This window comes from Malus domestica, chromosome 09, assembly GCF_042453785.1.
Source record: "Malus domestica chromosome 09, GDT2T_hap1".
In the NCBI taxonomy this organism is placed as follows: Eukaryota; Viridiplantae; Streptophyta; class Magnoliopsida; order Rosales; family Rosaceae; genus Malus; species Malus domestica.
The window spans coordinates 12,451,027-12,465,617 of record NC_091669.1 but is presented as its reverse complement, the minus strand read 5'-3'; the positions used below and the strand labels follow the sequence as shown (position 1 = coordinate 12,465,617).

General features: G+C 40.8%; 1 long non-coding RNA gene and 1 pseudogene across 2 annotated transcripts; one reads left to right on the top strand and one right to left on the bottom strand.

The window, feature by feature from the left end:
* The first annotated feature begins 773 nt into the window (after nucleotides 1-773).
* Nucleotides 774-12,141, top strand: LOC103429276 (ABC transporter E family member 2-like; annotated as a pseudogene).
* A 98-nt stretch (nucleotides 12,142-12,239) lies between these two features.
* LOC139188211 (uncharacterized) lies at nucleotides 12,240-14,258 on the bottom strand. 2 transcript variants are annotated; one of them, XR_011571502.1, is made up of 4 exons: nucleotides 14,019-14,258; nucleotides 13,553-13,666; nucleotides 13,310-13,421; nucleotides 12,240-12,550 (listed from the first exon to the last, which is right to left on the bottom strand). It is a non-coding gene; the product is annotated as an uncharacterized lncRNA (long non-coding RNA). The 2 variants fall into 2 exon arrangements; XR_011571501.1 differs by having other exon boundaries at nucleotides 12,240-13,421.
* Between the last annotated feature and the right edge of the window lie 333 nt (nucleotides 14,259-14,591).

Sequence of the window (14,591 nt, the reverse complement as noted above, 5' to 3'; positions counted from 1 at the left end):
AAAAGAATGCATGGTCACCCACCATTGATTCAACATTTGATATTAAATCTAACCGTGAATGATTATGTATTCTTGGTCACCAGATGACAATAGACACGAGATTCTTAACTTACGTATTTTGTGCTAGTATTTAATTTATCGAAATTTACTAACCCAATAAATCTCAATTAGAAGTTTTTAACCCCTTATAGAGAAACTGAAGTCTAAATTCAGGTTGAATAAGGAGAAGATTGTCCAAAACTTGAACGCCAAGATATTGACCAAATAAATACTTAGTCTAGTCCTTCTCCTCTCTCATTCTGTCATCCCTGAGCTCAACATCCTTGGTTGAACTGCGCCATTGGAGCTCGATCAGCCACCGAAGCAACTCTCAAACTTCGTCCGGTAAACTCCTCTTCAAGCTCTCTCTCAAAGAATTGTGCTTAACCGACTTAATATTCCATCTCTTTCTGTATATTTGTATGTTTTGGAATTCCGGTTGCGATTGTTGTTAATTTTTCAAGCGTTTCTAGGAGTTTCTTATTGTTTATAAGTTCTTAGTAGTGTTTAGGGGTTGTTTGGTATTCAATTTGAAACAGTTTATAGTATTCAAAATTGACAAATGTAGCTAAATTACTTAGTAATCAATAGTTTCAAAAACAAAAAAGCGGATCCAAGAAGGATGCCAAACAGTCCCTTAATGAGTAGTTTAGGAGTTTGACGAGTCTGTTACTGTCGGTATCATTTGATTTATACCTATCTGGCCAGTCATAAACAATTTGTTCGAATTTTAGATGGCAAACCGGTCTACCCGCATAGCAATACTGAACACTGACAAATGCAAGCCCAACAAATGCAACCAACAATTGTCCACCCGTACATATTGCTACTGTAACTTCTTCTTCTTTTTCCTTTATCTGAATCACATGTAGTGACCGTCTGAATACTATTTACCCGAGCCGCTTTACATTTTTCGTGTACCTCAAATTTGCAGGCAAAAAGTGTATTGAGGTTACACCGACGTCCAAGAGCGCTTCAATCTCCGAAGAATTGTGCACTGGTTGTGGTATCTGTGTTCACGTATGTAATGATAGTATTCGGTTTGGTTGTAGTTTCCTCTTTTTTGTTTATCTTCACTGATTGTGTTGAAGAGGCATTCTTTTGACTCTGGCTCATCATGTGATCATGTAGAAATGCCCGTTTAAAGCAATTCAGATCATCAACCTGCCAAAGGCATTGGACAAAGAAACAACCCACCGTTATGGGCCTTACCATTTTAAGTTACACAGGTCAGTCTCAATCAGTTGGTTCCTTATAACCAAGGTATAAAATATCGATGATATTGGAAATATCGGTAGTCCAAAAACACGGAAATTTCGATAGAAATATTGGGATATTATCTATATCCATAAAAATTGAATAAAAACCACGGAAATTGTAATAAAAACTTGGAAATTTTTATTAAAACTTTGCATGATGTTTATTTAGTCAATTATCTATTAGTTTATCACAAAACAATTGGAAGAAAATGTATTGCATGATGGATTTAACTGATTTAAGTTGATTATATAGCGAGCTGGCAAACATTGTGAGTGTAGAAAATATGTAGTAATTAATGAAAGAAGTTTAAACACACCATAATCATTTATATATAATGAATTAGTACAATATTTTACACTTCATACATTGCATGGTAAGATATATGAGTGACTTAGTACCACATAGAGTTCCTGTCAAGGTCTAAAATATCGATGATATCATAAATATCGGTAATCCAAAAACACGGAAATTTCGATGGAAATATCGGTATAATATCGATATTTTAGACCTTGCTTATAACTTTGTCGGGAACTTCGATCAGTTTCATGTTTTAGTGTTTTAAGATGGTAGAAAGAATCTAACACAATTTCAACTTACAGGTTACCGGTCCCTAGGCCAGGGGAAGTTCTTGGTTTGGTCGGAACTAATGGCATTGGGAAGTCAACTGCCCTAAAAAATTTGTCAGGCAGTTCGAATCCAAATTTGGGCCGTTTCAATGTAATACTCTTTACATATCGTTTTATTTTATGCTAAGTATATGATAACTTTTCATAAGTTTAGTTGATGTGTTAGTTTTTTTTAAAGACTATATATCTTTGATCCTTTTGCAGAATCCTCCAGATTGGCAAGAAATCTTGACTTACTTTCCAGGATCGGAGCTGCAAAGTTATTTTATTCGTCTCTTGCCAGATAAGTTGAAGGTGACTTATGATTTTCATGCTCGTGTGATGTCCTCTCTTTTATGCTCGTGTGTGCAATAATAAGGTTTCTTCAAAAATTATAAATCTTGTCTTTTCTTAAACAGGCCGTTATAAAGCCCCAATACACAGACCACATTCCAAAAGTAATTGAAGGCAGTGTAGGGGAGATTCTAAAACAGAAAGACAAGAGGAGGATGATGGAAGAACTCTGCCTTGATCTTGAGTTATACATGGTTCTGGATCGCAATGTTGGCGAATTGTCTGGTGGGGAGCTTCAGAGGTTCGATTGCTGTTTCTGCCATGCAGAGTGCAGATGTATATATGTTTGATGAACCTTCAAGTTATCTTGACGTGAAGCAAAGGCTCAAAGCAGCGAGAGTTATCCGTTCTTTGATCAGGCCTGATAGGTTTGTTTTCTTATCCATCTTATTGCCTCAAATTTTCATTGATTATATATTTACAGGATCTTTTTCCATTTATATTTAACCGTGCATGTTTAAGTAATAGGCATTTTCCTCACATATTTCAGCTACGTAATTGTTGTGGAACACGATTTGAGCATCCTTGATTACTTATCTGATCACAGATGCTGTTTATATGGGAAACCGGGCGCATATGGAGTTGTAACTCCACCTTTCTCGGTTAGAGAAGGAATCAACATCTTCTTCTCTGGATTTGTTCCTACAGAAAATCTACGTTTCCGGGATGAATCTTTGACTTTTAAGGTAAGGTTATAAGTTATGTTAATGTAAATGCTGTTTTTTTTACTTATCAGTATCTTGTGATTAAGTTGTTATCTTTTCTAGGTTTCTGAGACTCCACGCGAAATTTATGAGGAAACTGAGACATGTGAGCTGTACAGATACCCCTCAATGACGAAAAATTTGGGAGAGTTCAAGCTTCACGTGATTGAGGGTGAATTTACCGATTCTCAGATTATTGTGATGCTCGGTGAGAATGGAACAGGGAAGACCACATTTATCCGTATGCTGGTATGCTTTTTTTCATTTCTTGCTGTTGGATCAGATTTTCAGTTTCATTTTGATATATTAGAGTCATTGTACTCGTTAACTCCGCCTATGTATCTTACATTGCCGGTCCCAAGCCCGGATAAAGGAGGAGGGGGAGGGCGTCAGGTAGTCGACAGCCGGCACTCCATGATCACGTCGAATCCTTATGAAAATGAATCCAGAACAAAATCGCGCTAAAGCTAGGGCGTCACCCGTAAGTGGCGCGCTGTGTGGCCCGAGCACAGTGATAAATGAGCAAGGGTCGCTGTATCTCCATCGGCACCCGGATGCAGTGTTAAATGAGCAAGGGGGCCATAGAAACTTCTTTTCGAACGACTCCACTCAAAGTTGTTTGGGAGCATATGCTCCTATCAACTTTACACGGGACACACAAAAGAAGTACTTTGATCCTATTAGACGGGGGAGGGTGAAGAAGCTAGGACAGAAGGGTAGAGTTCAAGAGAGCAAAATGCGTTTAGGAACGTGGAATATAGGAACCTTAACGGGAAAATCTATGGAAGTAGTGGAAGTTATGGTGAGGAGAAGGATAAATATTATGTGCCTACAAGAAACTAAGTGGGTTGGTAGTAAGGCAAAGGATCTAGAAAACTCAGGGTTTAAACTTTGGTATTCGGGCACAAATAGAACAAGAAACGGTGTTGGCATCATCGTGGACAAGACCTTGACACAAGATGTTGTAGATGTCAAGAGGGTAGGAGATAGAATCATGGCAATCAAGATTGTAATAGGACAAGAACTTATCAATGTGATTAGTGCGTACGCACCTCAAGTAGGGTTGGATACGAGTTCGAAGGATAAATTTTGGGAAGACCTTGGAGACTTGGTGCAAGGAATTGCTCAGACGGAGAAGTTATTTATAGGAGGAGATTTAAATGGACACGTGGGCAGGGAGACAGGCAACTATGGAGGTTTCCATGGTGGCCATGGTTTTGGGGAGAGAAACGAGGATGGGGAAGCTATCTTGGATTTTGCAATGGCATATGATCTTTTCTTAGCCAACACCTTCTTTAAGAAGAGAGAAGAACATGTGATCACCTACAAGAGTGGGTCGTCAAAAACACAAATAGATTTTCTCCTAATGAGGAAAGGGGATCGTATAACTTGTAAGGATTGCAAAGTTATACCAGGAGAGAGCGTGGCTAATCAACATCGCTTGTTGGTGATGGATGTACATATCAAAAGAGTGAGACAAAAGAACAAGACTTGGAAGTGCCCAAGGACTAGATGGTGGAATCTAAAAGAAGAAAAACAAGCCATTTTCAAAGAGAAAGTAATCACCCAGTGTGTGTGGGATAGAGAGAGGGAAGCTAGCCAAATGTGGGATTCCATGGCTAGTTGTATTCGAAAAGTAGCAAAAGAGGTATTAGGAGAGTCCAAAGGTTTTGCCCCACACCAAAAGGAATCTTGGTGGTGGAATGAGGAGGTACAAACAAAGGTGAAGGCTAAGAAGGAATGTTGTAAAGCCTTATACAAGGATAGGACCGATGAAAATGGTGAAAGGTATAGAAAAGCGAAGCAAGAAGCGAAGAAAGCTGTGAGAGAAGCTAAGTTAGCGGCTTATGACGATATGTATAAGCGACTAGATACCAAAGAAGGAGAGTTGGATATCTATAAATTAGCTAGAGCAAGGGAAAAGAAGACAAAGGACCTAAACCAAGTGAGGTGCATCAAGGATGCGGATGGAAAGGTTCTTGCTACAGAGAACGCGGTTAAAGACAGATGGAAAGGTTATTTTCATAATCTTTTCAATGAAGGACATGAAAGGAGTGCTTCTTTAGGGGAGTTGAGTAACTCAGAAGAGTGTAGAAACTACTCTTTTTATCGTAGAATCCGGAAGGAAGAAGTGGTTGTAGCTTTGAAGAAGATGAAGCATAGAAAAGCAGTAGGCCCAAACGATATACCAATCGAAGTGTGGAAAGTTTTGGGAGAGACAGGTATAACATGGCTCACTGACCTTTTCAATAGGATTTTGAAAACGAAGAAGATGCCAAATGAGTGGCGAACGAGCACTTTGGTGCCTATCTACAAGAATAAGGGCGACGTACAAAATTGCATGAACTATAGAGGTATTAAGCTAATGAGTCATACAATGAAGCTCTGGGAGAGAGTCATTGAGCATAGATTGAGGCAAGAGACACGGGTTTCGGACAACCAATTCGGGTTCATGCCAGGGCGCTTAACCATGGAGGCAATCTATCTCTTACGAAGATTGATGGAAAGATATAGAGATGGGAAAAAGGATTTACACATGGTCTTTATAGATTTGGAAAAAGCGTATGATAGGGTCCCAAGAGACATTCTTTGGAGGATTTTAGAGAAGAAAGGAGTACGAGTAGCATATATCCAAGCTATAAAGGATATGTATGAAGGAGCAAAGACTGCCGTAAGAACTCATGAAGGACAAACCGAAAGCTTTCCCATAACTGTAGGATTACATCAAGGCTCATCCTTAAGTCCTTACCTTTTTGCGTTGGTAATGGATGAGTTAACAGGACATATTCAAGATGATATTCCTTGGTGTATGCTTTTCGCAGACGATATAGTGTTGATAGATGAAACTCAGGAAGGGGTAAATGCAAAGCTTAACCTTTGGAGAGAAGTGTTGGAATCTAAAGGTCTTCGCCTAAGCCGATCAAAGACAGAATATATGGAGTGCAAGTTCAGTGCAAATGGAGGCCAAAACGAGTTAGGGGTGAGGATCGGAGATCAAGAAATACCAAAGAGCGACCGTTTTCGTTACCTAGGATCTATCTTGCAAAAGAACGGAGAATTAGATGGAGATCTCAACCATAGAATACAAGCTGGATGGATGAAGTGGAAAAGTGCATCCGGCGTGTTGTGTGACCGCCGTATGCCACTGAAGCTCAAGGGAAAATTTTATAGGACGGCAATAAGGCCAGCGATGCTGTATGGCACAGAATGTTGGGCGGTGAAGCATCAACACATACACAAAATGGGTGTAGCGGAGATGAGGATGCTTCGTTGGATGTGTGGGCACACGAGAAAGGATAAGATTAAGAATGAGGATATCCGGGGTAAAGTAGGAGTAGCCGAAATTGAAGGCAAGATGAGAGAAAATCGGTTACGGTGGTTTGGACATGTGCAACGAAGGCCTACTGACGCTCCGATTAGAAGATGCGACTATGGGACAGAGGTTCAAGGCCGAAGGGGTAGAGGAAGACCTAGGAAAACTTTGGAAGAGACTCTAAGAAAAGACTTAGAGTACTTGGATCTAACGAAGGACATGACACAGGACCGAGCACAATGGCGTTCTAAGATTCATATAGCCGATCCCACTCAGTGACTTGGATTTTCCAAGTCTCCAACCGAGAAGTTTTCCTCACTCGGGAAATTAAGGGAACACTACCCCAACCTACATGCTTCACTCAGAAAGCTTCAACATACAAGCTTCAACAAAAGAAAATTCAAAGAACTTAGCGAAGAAGGTTTTGGTGTATTTAACACAATACGTTGAAATGAAGGAAAACTTATTTATTGATATCCCCGACAAGCTACAAATATGTACATATACATGAGTCAAAATAAACAAACAAGAGGGAGCCTTCACAAGGGTTGCTTAGGAGAAGTCTCAGCAGTCGGTAGAGCTCCAGAAAGAGAAGACACCGGAGGGAGATCATTCGGAGCCTCAGTACTGGACAGAACCCTAGAAGGAGGAGGCATCAGAGGTTGATCATTTGGAGCTTCATTACGCGGTACAGCCCCAGAAGACGAAGGCAATAAATGCCTTTGGAACAAACCCACAAATCTCTGATGATCAAGTAAAACCTGACCATCAGTTTCCTTCATCTGGTCAAGCTTCCTCTTCATGTTTGTAGCATAGTCATGTGCGAGCCGGTGCAACTGTTTATTCTCATGCTTGAGCCCTCTAATCTCCTGTTTGAGACTCATCACCTCAGCCGCCAATGATTCAACTTGGCGGGTTCGAGCAAATAGGCGTTGGGCCATATTAGACACAGAACCTGCACACTGAACACTGAGAGCCAGCGAATCCTTAACAGCTAACTCATCAGACCATTTGGAAAGTAGTCTGTTATCTTTGGGAGTGAGAAGGTTCCTGGCCACCACCGCAGCAGTCATATCATTCTTCATCACGGAATCCCCAACGGTAAGAGGACCAGTAGGGGAGACGAAGGATGGGCGCCATATGTTGTCTGGAGAAGGCGGGGCTGCCTCTTCAACAAGGTTCAAGTCAAAACGACGGTCGGAGGGGCCAGACATTTTCAAAGGTGTTGAAGAGAGAAGAGGTTGGACAAATCAAGATCTTAGAAGTGCAAGAATGGAGCTTCTACTGGTGGAGATTCAAGTGTGCTTTGGAACTTAATGCCAGCCCCTATAAAAATCTGCACTCGACGGAGCTTCAGAAATCGAAGAGGCGCCTGCTCAGAAATCGAAGAGGCGTTTGCTTTCTCAAAAGCTGGGCTGCTTAGAGACCACGAGGGTTGATCTCAGAAATCGAAGAGGCGTTTGCTTTCTCAAAAGTTAGGCTGCTCAAAGACCACGAAGGCCGATCCCAGAAATCGAAGAGGCGCTCGCTTTCTCAAAAGCTGGGCTCCTCAGAGACCACGAGGGCCGATCTCAGAAATCAAAGAGGCACCTACTTTTCCAGCCTTGTCAGCACCTGTCACACGCACACTCAGCTTTGCGGAAATTATGGGCATTCTGTCGAAAACTTCTGAGGAAGTAGAAAACACATGAATCTTACTGTTCAATCACCCACTTCCCACACGCAACAATAGCTCATGGGTACCACAGATAACTTTGCCAAAGTTCTCTGCCAAAATTGAGCACGTAAAGCTTGCAGCTCCCACTATATCGCTCTGACCAAGAAAGGTAAAAGAATAGCAAAGAAACAGCACTAACAAAGTTTAGACCCATAAATTTTGAAGGTCTAGCTACCATATTATTACCCACAAGGGTAAAGGAACAGTACCACTGCTGGATAATTGGAAAGTCCCTGTGTGTCAACCTCTGTGCTTCGTGGCAAGGTAGACTAGCAAACATGCCCAACCTTTACTCACACTCGAGAAAACACTACCAATAAGATTGCTTGCTCCAAAATCGAAGAGGCACCGTCCTCCGAATCTCGAGAGCCAGACTCCCAACATGACTACTTTCTCAAAAATCGAAGAGAGGGTAAAGGAACAGTACCATTGCTGGATAATTGGAAAATCCCTGTGTGTCAACCTCTGTGCTTCGTGGCAAGGTAGACTAGCAAACATGTCCAACCTTTACTCACTTTCGAGAAAACACTCCCAACAAGATTGCTTGCTCCAAAATCGAAGAGGCACCGCCCTCCGAATCTCCAGAGCCAGACTCCCAACATGATTACTTTCTCAAAAATCGAAGTGACACTGCTCCCCGAATCTCGAGAGCCAGACCCCCAGCATGATTGCTTTCTTAAAAATCGAAGATGCATCGTTCTCCGAATCAATCGAAGAGACGCTCGCTTTCTCAAAAGCTGGGCTGCTCAGAGACCACGAGGGCCGATCTCAGAAATCGAAGAGGCACCTACTTTTCTAGCCTTGTCAGCACCTGTCATACGCACACTCAGCTTTGCGGAAATTATGGGCATTCTGTCGAAGACTTCTCGAGAGCCAGATACCACAGACCACTTTTTCAAAGTGCTCTGACATAGTTAAAACATGTGAAGTTGGCAGCTCCCACTACCGTGCTATGACCAAGCAGGGTAAAGGAATAGCATTACTACTTGTTGTTAGGGAGACTCCTATATATGTCGACCTCCATCCCCAACGGACAGGCAGACCTGCAAAAATGCTCAACCCTTTCTCATATCTGAGAGGGCACTCCCAACGAAGCCTTTCGAAATATTCAGCTTTCTTTCCCCCCGATAATACCTCTGCAAACAAGCTATACTAGAGCAAGAATATCTCATATCATCAGGGTTAAAAGCAAGAGTATCCCATATCATGCTTTTTCCCTGTCTTTTCCTTTGGCCTTGTTTTTACCTGCAAGACAAGGAGAAAGAGAGCAATCAGTCAGCACTTGGAATCAAGCTTCCAACCAGGAACTGACTGCCTGGAACCCCTTACCTGATTACTTACCTGGCATTGCTCTCGAGTACTCATCTTCAACATCTTATGTTTCCAGGGAAGATACCGCATCTGCTTGAGGAACAGATAGGGCAAGTGCGAATGATACAAGGAAGCATGTGGAGACAAGCGTAACAGCACACGTGCCGATACATCCATTACTCTGTCAAAAGCAAAAGTATCCCATATCAGCAGGGTCGAACGTACTCTAGATTTGATGGACTTGTTTTGACCCTCAAATTCTTCAGTCGGCTCTGGAGGAAACCAGAAAACCCTCCAGCTCAGTTCAAGAATAAGCCTGTGGAAAGTTACTTCTTCAAAAGCAAAAGTATCCCATATCATCTCTTCTCATTTTTCTTCTCTTTATCCTTCATGCTGCTGCAAGATGGGGAGAAGGTGAACAATCAGCCGGAGCTCTGATTGCTTACCTTGTCTGTCACCTCTTTCAGCAGATCCCCTAGCTCGGCGACTTGGGGGACTCCTACTACATGGTTTGTATCGCGCTTGACCAAGCCTGAAACTACAAGTAAGCTTCAAGTGAAATTGATACATTACCTTGTGCATCTCCACCAGTTAAAGATACCACCCCTGGATGGAGGAAGAGTACTTCCAGAGAAGATGCCACATCTACCTATGAGACAGATAAGGCAAGTCAAGACGATACCACACTCCGATACTTAGAAGTTTCGTGATTACGAGATCATTCTCTCACAATATTTCCTAATGTCATTTGTACTAAATCATTCACTTGTACTCACTAAAGGAGAGCTTGAACCTATGTACTTGTGTAAACCCTTCACAATTAATGAGAACTCTTCTATTCCGTGGACGTAGCCAATCTGGGTGAACCACGTACATCTTGTGTTTGCTTTCCTATCTCTATTTATTTATATACTTATCCACACTAATGACCGGAGCAATCTAGCGAAGATCACAAAAAGCGACCGTTTTTGCTGCCTAGGATCTATCTTGCAAGAGAACGGAGAATTAGATGGAGATCTCAACCATAGAATACGAGCTGGATGGATGAAGTGTAAGAGTGCATCCGGCGTGTTATGTGACCGTCGTAGGCCACTGAAGCTTAAGGGAAAATTTTATAGGACGACAATGAGGCCAACGATGTTGTATGGCACAGAATGTTGGACGGTGAAGCATCAACACGTACACAAAATGGGTGTAGCGGAGATGAGGATGCTTCATGGGATGTGTGGGCACACGAGAAAGGATAAGATTGGGCATGAGGATATCCGAGGTAAAGTAGGAGTAGCCGAAATTGAAGGAAAGATAAGAGAAAATCTGTTCCGGTGATTTGGACATGGGCAAAGAAGGCCGACTGACGCTCCGGTTCGAAGATGTGACTACGGGACAGAGGTTCAGGGCCGAAGGGGTAGAGGAAGACCTAGGAAAACTTTGGAAGAGACTCTAAGAAAAGACTTCGAGTACTTGGATCTAACGGAGGACATGACACAAAACCGAGCGCAATGGCGTTCTAGGATTCATATAGCCGACCCCACTTAGTGGGAAAAGGCTTTGTTGTTGTTGTTGTTGTGTAGAGTCATTGTACTCGTTCAAATTGTAGGCTGGTATACTGAAACCCGATGCTGATTTGGAGATGCCAAATCTTCAAGTTTCTTACAAGCCTCAGAAAATTAGTCCAAAGTCCAAACTAACTGTCAAGGACTGGCTTCCAAACAATATTCGCTCATCAGCAGTTTGTGACAGACGTGATGAAGCCTCTCCAAATCGAAATTTATTGGATCAAAAAGTTGAGAAACTCTCCGGTGGAGAGATGCAAAGGGTTGCTTTATGTCTATGCCTTGGACAGGTAACCAGTTTTAATTTATGATCAAGTTTATGATGCGTCATCTGCTTTTACTTATGGAATCTTATAACGTATGTCTTTATTTTTCGCTTCATATTACAGCCTGCAGATATCTATCTGATTGACGAACCAAGCGCGTACCTTGACTCTGAGCAGCGCATCGTCGCTGCAAAAGTCATAAAGAGGTTTATCCTCCATGCGAAGAAAAGTGCGTTTGTGGTTGAGCACGATTTCATTATGGCTACGTACCTGGCAGATAGAGTGATCGTCTATGACGGGAAGCCAGCAGTTGATTGTACTGCCATTTCTCCTCGATCATTGTTAACCGGGATGAACCTTTTCTTATCTGTAAGTCTTGCAACCTTTTCGTCTTTAACGTTTTTTTACATAAACAAGAATAAATCCGAGTAAGTTTTGTAATGTGGCAAATGCAGCAACTGGATATCACATTCAGACGTGATCCTACTAATTATCGCCCGAGAATCAACAAGTTGAACTCAACCAAAGATAGGGAACAAAAAGCTGCGGGGACGTATTATTACTTGGACGATTTTAACAAGTCCCCTCCGCCCGTCCCCAAGGGCGGGACTCCATGGGACAAGACTCGACTAAGCCTCAGACCCCAAACGGGTCAGGTACGGTTTACTCATTCCAACACTAATGCCCGATTTTCCTCTGTTTATGCTGTATATTCATGGCATCTTGATACATAGTGCAGTTATTGTGTTTTGCATTTTGGCAGAAACTTAGAGGGCAAGGCATCGATAATACTGACTCAAGTGAAAACAGTGATGGAGACAAGGCTGCGCTGCTGACGTGCACTGACAGTTGACGATGGGAGGAGGTCCAATGCCTGGTGAAGAAGAGATTCCAGAGGAGGAATAACAAAGTGTGTTCGAAGCAGTGTTACTCAGTACCAAGTGTGTTTTGATTTGATGCCATATGAGCTAAGTGTGTTTTGATTTCAATTATGTGAAAATAAATTGGAGATGAAAACACCGAAATTGAACTAACTAGAAATTACGTCCGCACGTTGCTGCGGAACCAGCTGTTTCAGGCATAATCGAATGAATAAAACACATTTAAGTTGAATAAATTCAACACAATTATGAATACATTAAGATGAATATAGATTCTTAACATGTTTAAGTAGCAAAAAGATTACAACACTTTGGATGTGTTAACAATCCATAAGCTGATGACTCCCTCTCTGGTTTATCGTATCATTCTTATTGTATTCAACAATGCAGCAGCAATTAAAAGTCCTTGAAAAATGCCTAGCTACTAAAGACATGACGAAAACTATATCTCACCTTACCCCCTTGTTGGCATAGATAGCATATCCGTCCTTGTTCGGGGCGAATCATAATCCTGAACTCCATTATCATCATCGTCGAGAATGTCAAACTGTAAATCAACCATGCATTAAACAAAACTTAGAAATTAAACAATTATCAAAGCTTGGGAAGAATGCTAAATCCAATTAATCCGAAACATAAAGCAACCTGAAAGAGCCCGAAAGAGAGAAAACTTATAAATTCTATATAAATTATAATCCTTAAGAAAATGATGGAACAAAACAGGTTCATTCTTAAGAACATATGTAATTTTACACATTGCATATATGTAGATTAAGGACGGCCTGGGCTAAAATAAAGAGGATGAACTCTAGAAAGTAGAAAATGTTGTTGTTCAACCAAACTCAAAAGTAAAGAAACCATACTATTAACATATAAATAAGTTTTATATATCAATGTTTACATGTAAGTTGTTTGAGAAGGTAAATTAGCAACATACACAGTGATCAAAAGATTAACAGCAATAAACCTCTCATTATTCGAAATATGCATGAAAGTTGTCATTCACATGATCCAAATGGTAGTTAATGCAGAGGACAAAATAGAAGGAAACAAATATTTAGTGGCATAAGTTGAATAATTGCAGCAAGCAAACAAATAAAAGACTCAAAAACTGGAAATGAAAACAGGTAACATTGAGTTTTAATAACCAAAAAGGGACCTTGTTTAAGCAGCTCCACAACATCATTTATACTTGGACGATGAGTGGCAAAAACAGAAAAGAAAACACAAATTAAACAAAAAATATATAGAATTTAACACTAATCCAAGGATTAAACGTCAAGTATAAAGTCAATAGGATTGGGACCTTTGCATTGAGGAATATCTACTACATTATGAGTTCCCTCCTTATAAAGCCCAATCAGGGAGTTTTCCGGTGAGCCACGAACGGTTAACTTTGCACGACACCGCCATCCCCACTAACACCAAACCCAGATAATATCAAGAACAAAACTAACCAATACCAGAAAGATATTTCTTTTTATTTAAATTTTAAGAAAAGGCCTAAACTTTATGAAATTAAGAGGAAAAAAAAGGTTAAGTAAAGCACCAATTTGCAACTGTCAAAGTGAAATCTGAGACTCCAACTGTGTTGAAGAACTCTGTCGCCTCATCGACCATGACCGGATGGTGGAGATTGAATTGGTGCGTAGACCCGGAGCACCTGATTATACACCGAACATAAAACAAAATTTAAATCAAGTCGAACAATAATTATGAGAAAAAAAAAACAAAAGGATTTGAGCTGAGAGTTATGATTCGAAGTGCGGGCAGTGGAGGGTGCAGGATAATGGCGGCGGATGAGGGGTTGAGCTAGGGCTCAGTGAGAGAGAAGTTAGTGCTAAAAGCATTATTTGTCAACCAATCATATAAAAGCCACACCACTTTTCTATATATGACAAAAATTAAAAGTTCTCCAAACTCAAGCATGAAATTAGATTCACCAGAGAACTGGAAATCGCACATGAACAAAATAATATACATCATGCCGTGATTTTGAAAGAAAAAAAGAATACCTTCTTCATGTCCGCTTTAGGAGGTGGAGGCTCTTGATAGAAGATTGGCATTGGAGTTGTTTTAAGTCAGTTTCTTCCTGAACATCCTAATGTCAGCTTCTAGAGTTTCCAGTAAAAGAACAGACAACATTCATAATAAGAATGTACTTGCACACACAGGTTTCAGTTGACCACCATTGATTGAATACCACCTCATGCTTGGCTTGCAAATTATTCTTCTCCATCTCCTTTGCATGTATCTTTTCCTCCAGTTTAGTATAAAACTGCCCAAGGTAATTGTAAACGTTACTCTGATAATAGATTAGCACACAGCAAAGGAAAAATCAGAAAGATGCAAATGCAGAAACAAACCACCCAAAAATTCAATATCCATTTTCCCCTCTGATGCTATTTTTAAGAAAACTATCATCTCCCTCAACAGATTATTCATGAGATAATTTAAAAAATAAAATAACTTTCACCATTAACTGTGAATATCCTCATAGGGTAATGATTCTCAGAATTAATCCCTACCTACCTCTATCCAGAATTAAACTTAGTTTTCCAAAAGCAAATTATACTGATTGATAAGGA